The sequence below is a fragment of the Schistocerca americana genome, chromosome 2, assembly GCF_021461395.2.
Source record: "Schistocerca americana isolate TAMUIC-IGC-003095 chromosome 2, iqSchAmer2.1, whole genome shotgun sequence".
Classification (NCBI taxonomy): Eukaryota; Metazoa; Arthropoda; class Insecta; order Orthoptera; family Acrididae; genus Schistocerca; species Schistocerca americana.
This window is the reverse complement of record NC_060120.1, coordinates 88,482,981-88,496,451: the sequence shown is the minus strand read 5'-3', so window position 1 is coordinate 88,496,451 and position 13,471 is coordinate 88,482,981. Positions and strand designations below refer to the sequence as shown.

Sequence of the window (13,471 nt, the reverse complement as noted above, 5' to 3'; positions counted from 1 at the left end):
TATCGTAAAATTGCTTGCTCTTACAGGCATCACTCGTTTAATGTGCTATATAGGTCACATCGTCGCACCAATATTCAGCCGTTTCATAGACGTCTCGTTTTTAACACAAACGTAGAAACTAAATCCCTGAGCCTATCGCTGATACTTCCTCGGCGAGAAACGCTTATTACAGAAAATTTAGACTAAACGAAGGTTCCACCGAGATTCGAACTCGGATCGCTGGATTCAGAGTCCAGAGTGCTAACCGTTACACCATGGAACCAGACACGAGCATGGGACGCGTAAATACATTTAGCAGTATACTGACGTACTTCAGACACTTCCTACTTGCATTTTTTAACCTAATTGACACGATCGAGCATTATAAAACTTAATCTGGGCAATGTTTGCAGTTGCAGCCGATGACTGCATTTCCTGTGCGTCTATATGGGCGCGCTGAGTAGCAGTGTGTGGAAACGAAAGACAGGGACGGACGTAAAGCAATCAGAACGAACAAGAAAGCATGCAGAGCCTCTGGTAGCTCAGTTGGTAGAGCGGTGGACTGTAGTGGAGGATTCACAGTTATCCATAGGTCGCTGGTTCAAATCCGGCCCAGAGGACTGTTTTTCTAATCTCAGGAGCAAATAGGCTCCAGAGCATGCCCACTCGGTCAGAACCTCCCTATGTTTTAAACCTATTTTAAAGGAAATTCATTTGCTCAGCTAGTAATAGCTAGTTGATAATCATGGGAGTCTTAGCCTTCGTAGGATAATGATATTTCTTCGAATTATCGTAAAATTGCTTGCTCTTACAGGCATCACTCGTTTAATGTGCTATATAGGTCACATCGTCGCACCAATATTCAGCCGTTTCATAGACGTCTCGTTTTTAACACAAACGTAGAAACTAAATCCCTGAGCCTATCGCTGATACTTCCTCGGCGAGAAACGCTTATTACAGAAAATTTAGACTAAACGAAGGTTCCACCGAGATTCGAACTCGGATCGCTGGATTCAGAGTCCAGAGTGCTAACCGTTACACCATGGAACCAGACACGAGCATGGGACGCGTAAATACATTTAGCAGTATACTGACGTACTTCAGACACTTCCTACTTGCATTTTTTAACCTAATTGACACGATCGAGCATTATAAAACTTAATCTGGGCAATGTTTGCAGTTGCAGCCGATGACTGCATTTCCTGTGCGTCTATATGGGCGCGCTGAGTAGCAGTGTGTGGAAACGAAAGACAGGGACGGACGTAAAGCAATCAGAACGAACAAGAAAGCATGCAGAGCCTCTGGTAGCTCAGTTGGTAGAGCGGTGGACTGTAGTGGAGGATTCACAGTTATCCATAGGTCGCTGGTTCAAATCCGGCCCAGAGGACTGTTTTTCTAATCTCAGGAGCAAATAGGCTCCAGAGCATGCCCACTCGGTCAGAACCTCCCTATGTTTTAAACCTATTTTAAAGGAAATTCATTTGCTCAGCTAGTAATAGCTAGTTGATAATCATGGGAGTCTTAGCCTTCGTAGGATAATGATATTTCTTCGAATTATCGTAAAATTGCTTGCTCTTACAGGCATCACTCGTTTAATGTGCTATATAGGTCACATCGTCGCACCAATATTCAGCCGTTTCATAGACGTCTCGTTTTTAACACAAACGTAGAAACTAAATCCCTGAGCCTATCGCTGATACTTCCTCGGCGAGAAACGCTTATTACAGAAAATTTAGACTAAACGAAGGTTCCACCGAGATTCGAACTCGGATCGCTGGATTCAGAGTCCAGAGTGCTAACCGTTACACCATGGAACCAGACACGAGCATGGGACGCGTAAATACATTTAGCAGTATACTGACGTACTTCAGACACTTCCTACTTGCATTTTTTAACCTAATTGACACGATCGAGCATTATAAAACTTAATCTGGGCAATGTTTGCAGTTGCAGCCGATGACTGCATTTCCTGTGCGTCTATATGGGCGCGCTGAGTAGCAGTGTGTGGAAACGAAAGACAGGGACGGACGTAAAGCAATCAGAACGAACAAGAAAGCATGCAGAGCCTCTGGTAGCTCAGTTGGTAGAGCGGTGGACTGTAGTGGAGGATTCACAGTTATCCATAGGTCGCTGGTTCAAATCCGGCCCAGAGGACTGTTTTTCTAATCTCAGGAGCAAATAGGCTCCAGAGCATGCCCACTCGGTCAGAACCTCCCTATGTTTTAAACCTATTTTAAAGGAAATTCATTTGCTCAGCTAGTAATAGCTAGTTGATAATCATGGGAGTCTTAGCCTTCGTAGGATAATGATATTTCTTCGAATTATCGTAAAATTGCTTGCTCTTACAGGCATCACTCGTTTAATGTGCTATATAGGTCACATCGTCGCACCAATATTCAGCCGTTTCATAGACGTCTCGTTTTTAACACAAACGTAGAAACTAAATCCCTGAGCCTATCGCTGATACTTCCTCGGCGAGAAACGCTTATTACAGAAAATTTAGACTAAACGAAGGTTCCACCGAGATTCGAACTCGGATCGCTGGATTCAGAGTCCAGAGTGCTAACCGTTACACCATGGAACCAGACACGAGCATGGGACGCGTAAATACATTTAGCAGTATACTGACGTACTTCAGACACTTCCTACTTGCATTTTTTAACCTAATTGACACGATCGAGCATTATAAAACTTAATCTGGGCAATGTTTGCAGTTGCAGCCGATGACTGCATTTCCTGTGCGTCTATATGGGCGCGCTGAGTAGCAGTGTGTGGAAACGAAAGACAGGGACGGACGTAAAGCAATCAGAACGAACAAGAAAGCATGCAGAGCCTCTGGTAGCTCAGTTGGTAGAGCGGTGGACTGTAGTGGAGGATTCACAGTTATCCATAGGTCGCTGGTTCAAATCCGGCCCAGAGGACTGTTTTTCTAATCTCAGGAGCAAATAGGCTCCAGAGCATGCCCACTCGGTCAGAACCTCCCTATGTTTTAAACCTATTTTAAAGGAAATTCATTTGCTCAGCTAGTAATAGCTAGTTGATAATCATGGGAGTCTTAGCCTTCGTAGGATAATGATATTTCTTCGAATTATCGTAAAATTGCTTGCTCTTACAGGCATCACTCGTTTAATGTGCTATATAGGTCACATCGTCGCACCAATATTCAGCCGTTTCATAGACGTCTCGTTTTTAACACAAACGTAGAAACTAAATCCCTGAGCCTATCGCTGATACTTCCTCGGCGAGAAACGCTTATTACAGAAAATTTAGACTAAACGAAGGTTCCACCGAGATTCGAACTCGGATCGCTGGATTCAGAGTCCAGAGTGCTAACCGTTACACCATGGAACCAGACATGAGCATGGGACGCGTAAATACATTTAGCAGTATACTGACGTACTTCAGACACTTGCTACTTGCATTTTTTAACCTAATTGACACGATCGAGCATTATAAAACTTAATCTGGGCAATGTTTGCACTTGCAGCCGATGACTGCATTTCCTGTGCGTCTATATGGGCGCGCTGAGTAGCAGTGTGTGGAAACGAAAGACAGGGACGGACGTAAAGCAATCAGAACGAACAAGAAAGCATGCAGAGCCTCTGGTAGCTCAGTTGGTAGAGCGGTGGACTGTAGTGGAGGATTCACAGTTATCCATAGGTCGCTGGTTCAAATCCGGCCCAGAGGACTGTTTTTCTAATCTCAGGAGCAAATAGGCTCCAGAGCATGCCCACTCGGTCAGAACCTCCCTATGTTTTAAACCTATTTTAAAGGAAATTCATTTGCTCAGCTAGTAATAGCTAGTTGATAATCATGGGAGTCTTAGCCTTCGTAGGATAATGATATTTCTTCGAATTATCGTAAAATTGCTTGCTCTTACAGGCATCACTCGTTTAATGTGCTATATAGGTCACATCGTCGCACCAATATTCAGCCGTTTCATAGACGTCTCGTTTTTAACACAAACGTAGAAACTAAATCCCTGAGCCTATCGCTGATACTTCCTCGGCGAGAAACGCTTATTACAGAAAATTTAGACTAAACGAAGGTTCCACCGAGATTCGAACTCGGATCGCTGGATTCAGAGTCCAGAGTGCTAACCGTTACACCATGGAACCAGACACGAGCATGGGACGCGTAAATACATTTAGCAGTATACTGACGTACTTCAGACACTTCCTACTTGCATTTTTTAACCTAATTGACACGATCGAGCATTATAAAACTTAATCTGGGCAATGTTTGCAGTTGCAGCCGATGACTGCATTTCCTGTGCGTCTATATGGGCGCGCTGAGTAGCAGTGTGTGGAAACGAAAGACAGGGACGGACGTAAAGCAATCAGAACGAACAAGAAAGCATGCAGAGCCTCTGGTAGCTCAGTTGGTTCGTCAGTCTGCCTGCAGCGGCCGTGGCGTGCGGTTGTCTGTGCTTCGCGCTGCGGCTGGCTTGTTTACTTCTGCGGGGTAAGTCGCTCGCTAGCAGCGGTTATTCTTGCGTTTGTGGAATGACGTTGATAATTCAGTGATGGCACATACTATGAGGAAAGACACCTTGAAGTTAACGTTCGATAACACGTTTGCCCGACCAACATCCTTCGAAATCGAGGATTTCCTCGAAGAAGTGATGAAAATTGGCCTCGATGAGATTATCGGTATACATTTGTCGATTCTGTCTAGCATCGTTTATATCAAGATGAGAGATGCCGAGTTTTGTGACAAACTAGTTGACTCCTTTAGTTCTGGTTTGAAGTTTAAGCATAGTGATGGCAATGTGGGTGTGGTTACTGTTTCCCACGCCGGGCTTGGACTTCGAACAATTCGCATTTTTGAACTACCGTTTGAGGTCCCAGCAGAACAGATAAACGTTGCGATATCGCCGTATGGCAAAGTTTTGAGCAACTTTGCAGAACGTTGGTCTCCGGCGCATAAGTATCCGGTACTGAATGGCGTCAGGCAGCTTAAAGTTGACTTGCAACGACATATTCCGTCGTACGTCACGGTTTGTGGGTACCGTGCCGTCGTAATGTATGATGGCCAACCTCGAACATGTGCCAGATGTAACTCGACGGGACATGTTCGTGCGGAATGTTTACAGCGTCGTGTAGTTCAACTGCCAACCGGAGAGAGTGTTAGCCCTCCCGCGATGTCAACATTACAGCCATCGTACGTGTCGGTTGCCCGCGGTGAGCCGTCAATACAACCGATTCGCGATAAACCTGCCGGACCCAGTTCCGTCGTTAATGTGACGTCTCCGGACACGCCAGTCGCGTCCGAGATGGCTGCTTCTGAAACACATGAAACTAACAGGACCAGTGAGATGGCGGTGGACCAGCCCTCACGGGGTGCCGAGTTGGTGGAGGTGTCCATGGCTCCTGCTCCCATGTCTGAACGAGTCGCTGAAACGATGCCCAACTCCGACACCGTAATACGTGGTAATCGATCTCCGAAGAAAAATAAAAAGCGGAGGATGGCTCACCAAGGTGCGGAAGATACAGCACCGAGCTTACGGGGAAAGGCTAAATTAATCGGTCAGAACTTAAAAGAAGGGCCCGCAGACGCTGCCGCCTCGCCTTCGCGCTCGCGGGACACAACACGATCAGACGACACCATGTCGGAGACTCCCACGATGTACGACAGCGGACCAGATGAGACGCCCACTCAGCAAACTGAGCCACAGAATACGAATCCACCAGTTTCTGAGCCAGTAGGCACCCTTTGCTCTCCCAATTGGGCGGACGAGTTTGAAACGAACGAAGCTGATGTAGAGATGCAGGAGGATTCCACACCCTCGACCGGCTCCTTGCCCCCCGTATCAGCGGTTGATGGACACAACGTCCACGTGGCCATGGCTACTCAAACGACCGACACGGTCAGCGCCTCCCATTGAAGGCTGTATGACGCACCCTATCGTTTGCCCCTTTCGTACCAAACATCTATGACCACCTTGCAGGCATACAAGATCCTGACTCTCAATATCAATAAGATACGCAGTGATTTGAATCTGAAGAACTTACAAGACTTGTTATACGCAGCCGACATCGATATAGCCATGCTTCAGGAAGTGAGTGAGATCAGGTTAGACCACATAGCAGGGTATAACGCTTTCGTGAACCCTGGCAACGGTTTCGAACTTGGAACTGCGTTACTGTTAAAAGAAGGGATCATTGCAAATTGTGAGGCCAAACTGGTGACCGGCAGAGGGATAGCAGTCACTGTCAATAACATCAGACTGATTAATATTTACGCACCTTCTGGGTCCAGTAATAGGCAACACCGTGCAGAATTTTTTCGCCACGAGATCCTTCCGCTCTTCGGGACCAACTACAGTGATGTCATTTTTGGCGGCGATTTCAATTGTGTGCTTCGTCAAATCGATCAAACTCCTCACTTTAATCGGTGTGTCGAATTAGAACAGATCATTCAAGAACTCCGCTTCACTGACACTTGGACGCACATGCACGGAGTGGAAGTGGGTTTTACGCATGTTACCAATCATTCGGCAAGTAGGTTAGATAGAATTTACATATCGCGTAATTTAACGCAACACCTGCTACACACCGAAATATGGCCAACTGTATTTTCCGACCATGCTGGCTATATCTGCACCGTCAACATGCAAAAACAGGAAACATACCGGGGTCGAGGGTTATGGAAGTTCAACATCGCACATTTGCATGATCCTGCATGTCGAGAAGCCTTCCTGTCCACCTGGACGGCATGTGAACGCAAATTCAGATCCTACAACTCCGCGATCGAGTGGTGGCTCAAATGCGCCAAACCACAAATTAGGAAAACTTTAATGTTTTACTCCCGTCAGAAAAGTCTGTGGCACAAACGGACCATGGAATTTTACTTTCAGTGTCTTCGGGAGTTGTATAAATGTGACGCGACCGTTATCGGCAATTTTGCAAAGATCAAAAGAATTCAGGCGAAACTTTTAACGCTGCAACGGAAACAGTTGGAAGGTTTTCAAATTCGGGCGCGAGTTCCCAAGACGGTGCAAGAAGAAGAGGCTGCCATGTATCACATGTTACGTGAAAGTCGACGAGGCAGTCGGAAAATCATTACACACATCCGAACCAGCACCGGGGCAATAGTTACTAAACAAAGTGACATTATGCGTGCGATTGAAGAGTACTATCGAGACCTGATGTCCAATAAAATGACAGATGATACCGTGTTTGCGGAGTTTGCGACAAATTTATCGCGGAAACTCAGCCCCACAGAGGCGACTCAGCTGATGACAGAGGTGACCGAAGACGAATTAACAGACGTTATCCTAAGGAGTCCGAAGAATAAATCTCCTGGTTGCGATGGAATACCTGCCGAAGTATATCAAACCTTCTGGCCGCAGATGAAATCGAAACTCCTTGCAATATGTAAAGAACTAATGAACCCACAAAAAGTTATTCCGCAGGAATTTCGACAAGGAATTGTTGTCTTACTGCCCAAGACCCCGTGCAGTAACGACCTCACTAACCTGCGCCCTCTCACGTTATTAAATAGTGATTATAAACTATTCGCCCGTGTTCTGAGCCAACGGCTCAAAACTGTCATGACCACAATCACAGGACAGTATCAAACGAGTGTCGGTAGAGATAGATCTATTTCCCACACGCTCACGGATTACAGAGATGTCATTGCCGTAGCGGAGGCTTGCAAGTTAAAATGCGCCCTCGTCATGATAGACTTTGCAAAAGCGTTCGACAGGGTGAGCCATCGTTTCCTTTTCCGCGTCATGCAGGAATTGGGGTTTCCGCACCAGTTCACCCAAGTACTCGACAATCTGATCCGTAATAGTACGTCGCGAATTCAAATTAATGGTCGCCTCAGTGGCGCTATTGATATCGAGTGTTCGGTGAGGCAAGGCTGTCCGATGTCGATGGCTCTCTTTGCCATCGCCATAGAACCTCTGCTCGCTACGCTAACTGCACATTTGCAGGGATTGGAAATCAATAGCCAGAAGATTGTGTGCCGTGCGTACGCAGATGATGTCGGCTTTCTTGTCGTGAACGCGCAAGAAGTGCGGTCCTCACTTCAAATACTTCAACGATATGAGGCGGTATCTGGGGCGAAGGTGAACTGGCAAAAATCCGGACTCATGAATGTCGGACGGGGAATAAATCTACCCAATCATACCCGATTACGAGAAATTACCAGTATAAAGTGCTTAGGACTTGAGTTTCGGCGGAAGATACAGAATACCATTGCTGTTAATTATAGAGCTTTACTTCATAAAGTTAGGGCATGTGTACAACTGCATAGCATGAGGAAACTGAATGCTCTCCAAAAAATTGAACTGGTCAACACTTATATCCTCTCGAAGATTAACTATGTAGCCAAAGTGTTGCCTCTTCCCAGTGGCATTGCACATAGAATGCTGTCTGCCCTGGGCCATTTTGTGACCAGGGGCAATATCTTCAAAGTTAAATATGTTACGTTGACGCTCCCTCCTCGGAAGGGCGGATTGAACCTCACAGATGTCTATAAAAAGGCACAGGCGCTCTATCTAAGCAGTATGTATAAGCTATGGACCAAATCTCCACACTGTCTCACTGCTCACCTTCTCAACGAAATCTCCCCAGCGAACCTCAACCCCCCGATTGATGTACATCATATTCCACACGACCTTTATCATTTAAAATACTTCCTGCTTGAATATAGTTATGCTCGAACAAGAATTCCGGCGAAGGAAATAACGGTGGTGAAGCAACTTTATAAGACTTTGATCGAGTCCACCTCCAGGAATAACATCGAAGACAAATATACAGCTCACAATTGGCGGGTCATTTGGGATAATATTCATTCACGCCATTTACCGTCTCATGTGCGAGCGTCTTGGTATCTCACGGTGAATCGTAAAATAGCTACCAATGCCAGACTCCATTCCATTCATCTGGCCGATTCACCCTTATGCAACACTTGCCAGGTACAAGATAGCGAGGAACACCGATTTGTCTGCGAAAAAGTGCGAGATGTTTGGGCGGTCATACGACAGTTGTTGGCGAGCATCACTAGAACAAGCCCTGCGACCATAACGCCAGCTGACTTCCTCACTCCGGAGGTCGTGCCTTACCCGCAGACCAAAAGAAATTCAGTAAACTGGCTTAAAGGCCACACAGTTTACTATCTTTTCAATGTGAACGAAACGAGTAAAGAAGACTTCCTCCTGTATTTAATGATACAGCACCACCGACTACAGAAGACTAAAAACTATAAAGCTCATTTTGCAAACTTTTTAAGTCACACGATCATTTCACAGCCAGTATAGGATGGAGTGCTTAAAGCCATTTCTTCCGACATGGTGGATTCCGTTCTTCCTTCGAACGCCCGAAGTGAAGACCAAAGAAGTACGTGCGGGACAGACTAATTTACGAGTGCGTCACTTGGATCATTCGTCACGTTCAGAAATTAACAGAATGTTTGTAGTAGCGCGTTCCGTATCATTGGCGGATGCCCTGCATAGAACTACGTTTCCTAGTTTCTTAATTGTAACAGTCGACCCGATGGAGAGAAATAACGATAGAAGACTTTTAATTTATATTTTTCATTCCATACTAACTCTGATTTGTGGGGTGAGTCGCACTCATGCGGTGCAAAGTGCACGGATTCCCGGCTCTCCCGAATACATATGAAAATGGACATGTTCATTTACATTGCAAATGGATGCAACATTTCGTCTCCGGACTAATTTCTGTTTTTATGTTACTGGCGGCGGAGTCAAGCCGCAGCATTTCTTCAGTACGCACATGAGGTAGGGTGCCGTGGTGACAGTTACGGTGGGAGACAGGATGGCCAGGCCTCAGATTGCATGACCCCTGCCCTCCTTGCCTCTCCCTGCCTGTTACCGCATTTTCAAAATGAAAATATGGGAAAAAATATAAAAAAAAAAAAAAATAATAATAAAAAGGAAAAAAAAAATGGATAAGGCATAAAAAATAAAAAAAAAAAATAGCTCAGTTGGGAGAGCGTTAATTAAAAAAAAAAAAAAAAAAAAAAAAAAAAAAAAAAAGGGGTATGATTCCTGCTTTGGGTGGAGGAGGTCCCGGGTTCAAATACCGGAGGAGCCCTGCCATTTTGACCGTGCTGAAGAGTAGGTGGAACTCAGCCCCGGTTGCAGCTCCTCAATGAAGAGTTGACGCCTGTTATAGCACGTGGATATAACAAGAATGCAGCACCAGTAAAGTACGTAGGTGTAATTCGGTAGAAGGGCAGACGGTAATTTTGCATGCAACGGAAAACAAGGTTGTCTTTGCGGGATATGTGCACCGTGAGTGGAGATTCAGCTTAATTGTGCGGCAGCCTGCCCTCATCTTACTAGCGACGGCAACAACCAAGGGGTGGCATGTAAGATTGAGCGTGGCTAAGAGTTTCTCATTATTAGTTAGCATCACACTTTGACAGAGCTGTGACAAGGCGAGTAGGGTGAGCTCAGGAAAGCCAGTAGCAAGCGCACTTGAAGTAGCCCTGAAGAACCGGATTATAAATTTTGCCAGCCATAATGGAGCTAGGGGCGTTCTCAGTTACCAAATACCGGTGCAATAAGAGAGCAACAGTATTTGACAGTAAAATGACGCCCTATCCGTCTAGCATACAACATTGCTTGTCTCTGCATACGCGGACGTGAGGTCATCAAAAAATTAAAAAAAAAAAAAAAAAAAAAAAAAAAGTTGGTAGAGCGGTGGACTGTAGTGGAAGATTCACAGTTATCCATAGGTCGCTGGTTCAAATCCGGCCCAGAGGACTGTTTTTCTAATCTCAGGAGCAAAGAGGCTCCAGAGCATGCCCACTCGGTCAGAACCTCCCTATGTTTTAAACCTATTTTAAAGGAAATTCATTTGCTCAGCTTCTAGTAGCTAGTTGATAATCATGGGATTCTTAGCCTTCGTAGGATAATGATATTTCTTCGAATTATAGTAAAATTGCTTGCTCTTACAGGCATTACTCGTTTAATGTGCTATATAGGTCACATAGTCGCACCAATATTCAGCCGTTTCATAGACATCTCGTTTTTAATACAAACGTAGAAACTACACCCCTGAGCCTATCGCTGTTACTTCCTCGGCGAGAAACGCTTATTACAGAAAATTTAGACTAAACGAAGGTTCCACCGAGATTCGAACTCGGATCGCTGGATTCAGAGTCCAGAGTGCTAACCGTTACACCATGGAACCAGACAGGAGAATGGGACTCGTAAATACACTTAGCAGTGTTCTGACGTACTTCAGACACTTCCTACTTGCATTTTTTAACATAATTGACACGATCGAGCATTATAAAACTTAATCTGGGCAATGTTTGCACTTGCAGCCGATGACTGCATTTCCTGTGCGTCTATATGGCAGCGCTGAGTAGCAGTGTGTGGAAACGAAAGACAGGGACGGACGTAAAGCAATCAGTACGAATAAGAAAGTATGCAGAGCCTCTGGTAGCTCAGTTGGTAGAGCGGTGGACTGTAGTGGAAGATTCACAGTTATCCATAGGTCGCTGGTTCAAATCCGGCCCAGAGGACTGTTTTTCTAATCTCAGGAGCAAAGAGGCTCCAGAGCATGCCCACTCGGTCAGAACCTCCCTATGTTTTAAACCTATTTTAAAGGAAATTCATTTGCTCAGCTTCTAGTAGCTAGTTGATAATCATGGGATTCTTAGCCTTCGTAGGATAATGATATTTCTTCGAATTATAGTAAAATTGCTTGCTCTTACAGGCATTACTCGTTTAATGTGCTATATAGGTCACATAGTCGCACCAATATTCAGCCGTTTCATAGACATCTCGTTTTTAATACAAACGTAGAAACTACACCCCTGAGCCTATCGCTGTTACTTCCTCGGCGAGAAACGCTTATTACAGAAAATTTAGACTAAACGAAGGTTCCACCGAGATTCGAACTCGGATCGCTGGATTCAGAGTCCAGAGTGCTAACCGTTACACCATGGAACCAGACAGGAGAATGGGACTCGTAAATACACTTAGCAGTGTTCTGACGTACTTCAGACACTTCCTACTTGCATTTTTTAACATAATTGACACGATCGAGCATTATAAAACTTAATCTGGGCAATGTTTGCACTTGCAGCCGATGACTGCATTTCCTGTGCGTCTATATGGCAGCGCTGAGTAGCAGTGTGTGGAAACGAAAGACAGGGACGGACGTAAAGCAATCAGTACGAATAAGAAAGTATGCAGAGCCTCTGGTAGCTCAGTTGGTAGAGCGGTGGACTGTAGTGGAAGATTCACAGTTATCCATAGGTCGCTGGTTCAAATCCGGCCCAGAGGACTGTTTTTCTAATCTCAGGAGCAAAGAGGCTCCAGAGCATGCCCACTCGGTCAGAACCTCCCTATGTTTTAAACCTATTTTAAAGGAAATTCATTTGCTCAGCTTCTAGTAGCTAGTTGATAATCATGGGATTCTTAGCCTTCGTAGGATAATGATATTTCTTCGAATTATAGTAAAATTGCTTGCTCTTACAGGCATTACTCGTTTAATGTGCTATATAGGTCACATAGTCGCACCAATATTCAGCCGTTTCATAGACATCTCGTTTTTAATACAAACGTAGAAACTACACCCCTGAGCCTATCGCTGTTACTTCCTCGGCGAGAAACGCTTATTACAGAAAATTTAGACTAAACGAAGGTTCCGCCGAGATTCGAACTCGGATCGCTGGATTCAGAGTCCAGAGTGCTAACCGTTACACCATGGAACCAGACAGGAGAATGGGACTCGTAAATACACTTAGCAGTGTTCTGACGTACTTCAGACACTTCCTACTTGCATTTTTTAACATAATTGACACGATCGAGCATTATAAAACTTAATCTGGGCAATGTTTGCACTTGCAGCCGATGACTGCATTTCCTGTGCGTCTATATGGCAGCGCTGAGTAGCAGTGTGTGGAAACGAAAGACAGGGACGGACGTAAAGCAATCAGTACGAATAAGAAAGTATGCAGAGCCTCTGGTAGCTCAGTTCGCGCCTCGTCTTCGGCGCGAGACGGACGTGTGGCGGCCGCTGCGGACGTTTCGTGTCAACAAGGCTGTTTTCCTGCGAGCCAGGTAGGCCGGCTCGCAAGCGCATTACTTCACTTAATTGTGTATTGGTTTGATGAAGATGAGAAAAGACACGATTAAATTCGCTTTCGATAGAAATTTCGTACGACCGAAAGCTTTTGAAATCAAACTGTGGCTCACAGAAAAAGTTGGAATTACGAAAGATGATTTAGTTGGTGTTCATTTATCGTTTGTGACTAACTCGGCATATGTGAAATTGGCAGATCCTGCTAAATGTGTCGCACTTGTTGAACAATGTGGCGGTATTATTAAGTTCAATCACTTAGACGGCTCAGTTAGCGATGTCGTAGTATCCTATGCTGGGATGGGAATACGAACAGTAAGAGTATTTGAGCTTCCTTTTGAAATGCCTGTAGTCGAAATCAATCGTGTTCTCGGGGCGTATGGCAGAGTAATTTCCAATGTTGCGGAAATGTGGTC

The 13,471-nt window shown here is 45.1% G+C and overlaps 16 non-coding genes across 16 annotated transcripts; 7 read left to right on the top strand and 9 right to left on the bottom strand.

The window, feature by feature from the left end:
- Positions 1-190: 190 nt before the first annotated feature.
- Trnaq-cug lies at positions 191-262 on the bottom strand. Its single transcript has one exon. It is a non-coding gene; the product is annotated as a tRNA-Gln (tRNA).
- Positions 263-510: 248 nt separating this feature from the next.
- Positions 511-599, top strand: Trnay-gua. The gene is given in 2 exon segments: positions 511-547; positions 564-599. It is a non-coding gene; the product is annotated as a tRNA-Tyr (tRNA).
- A 358-nt stretch (positions 600-957) lies between these two features.
- On the bottom strand, positions 958-1,029 carry Trnaq-cug. The gene has a single exon. It is a non-coding gene; the product is annotated as a tRNA-Gln (tRNA).
- A 248-nt stretch (positions 1,030-1,277) lies between these two features.
- Positions 1,278-1,366, top strand: Trnay-gua. The gene is given in 2 exon segments: positions 1,278-1,314; positions 1,331-1,366. It is a non-coding gene; the product is annotated as a tRNA-Tyr (tRNA).
- A 358-nt stretch (positions 1,367-1,724) lies between these two features.
- Positions 1,725-1,796, bottom strand: Trnaq-cug. The gene has a single exon. It is a non-coding gene; the product is annotated as a tRNA-Gln (tRNA).
- A 248-nt stretch (positions 1,797-2,044) lies between these two features.
- On the top strand, positions 2,045-2,133 carry Trnay-gua. The gene is given in 2 exon segments: positions 2,045-2,081; positions 2,098-2,133. It is a non-coding gene; the product is annotated as a tRNA-Tyr (tRNA).
- A 358-nt stretch (positions 2,134-2,491) lies between these two features.
- On the bottom strand, positions 2,492-2,563 carry Trnaq-cug. The gene has a single exon. It is a non-coding gene; the product is annotated as a tRNA-Gln (tRNA).
- Positions 2,564-2,811: 248 nt separating this feature from the next.
- Trnay-gua lies at positions 2,812-2,900 on the top strand. Its single transcript is given in 2 exon segments — positions 2,812-2,848; positions 2,865-2,900. It is a non-coding gene; the product is annotated as a tRNA-Tyr (tRNA).
- A 358-nt stretch (positions 2,901-3,258) lies between these two features.
- Positions 3,259-3,330, bottom strand: Trnaq-cug. Its single transcript has one exon. It is a non-coding gene; the product is annotated as a tRNA-Gln (tRNA).
- Positions 3,331-3,578: 248 nt separating this feature from the next.
- Positions 3,579-3,667, top strand: Trnay-gua. Its single transcript is given in 2 exon segments — positions 3,579-3,615; positions 3,632-3,667. It is a non-coding gene; the product is annotated as a tRNA-Tyr (tRNA).
- A 358-nt stretch (positions 3,668-4,025) lies between these two features.
- Trnaq-cug lies at positions 4,026-4,097 on the bottom strand. The gene has a single exon. It is a non-coding gene; the product is annotated as a tRNA-Gln (tRNA).
- Positions 4,098-11,081: 6,984 nt separating this feature from the next.
- On the bottom strand, positions 11,082-11,153 carry Trnaq-cug. Its single transcript has one exon. It is a non-coding gene; the product is annotated as a tRNA-Gln (tRNA).
- A 248-nt stretch (positions 11,154-11,401) lies between these two features.
- Trnay-gua lies at positions 11,402-11,490 on the top strand. The gene is given in 2 exon segments: positions 11,402-11,438; positions 11,455-11,490. It is a non-coding gene; the product is annotated as a tRNA-Tyr (tRNA).
- A 358-nt stretch (positions 11,491-11,848) lies between these two features.
- Positions 11,849-11,920, bottom strand: Trnaq-cug. Its single transcript has one exon. It is a non-coding gene; the product is annotated as a tRNA-Gln (tRNA).
- Positions 11,921-12,168: 248 nt separating this feature from the next.
- Positions 12,169-12,257, top strand: Trnay-gua. The gene is given in 2 exon segments: positions 12,169-12,205; positions 12,222-12,257. It is a non-coding gene; the product is annotated as a tRNA-Tyr (tRNA).
- A 358-nt stretch (positions 12,258-12,615) lies between these two features.
- Trnaq-cug lies at positions 12,616-12,687 on the bottom strand. Its single transcript has one exon. It is a non-coding gene; the product is annotated as a tRNA-Gln (tRNA).
- Positions 12,688-13,471: the final 784 nt, after the last annotated feature.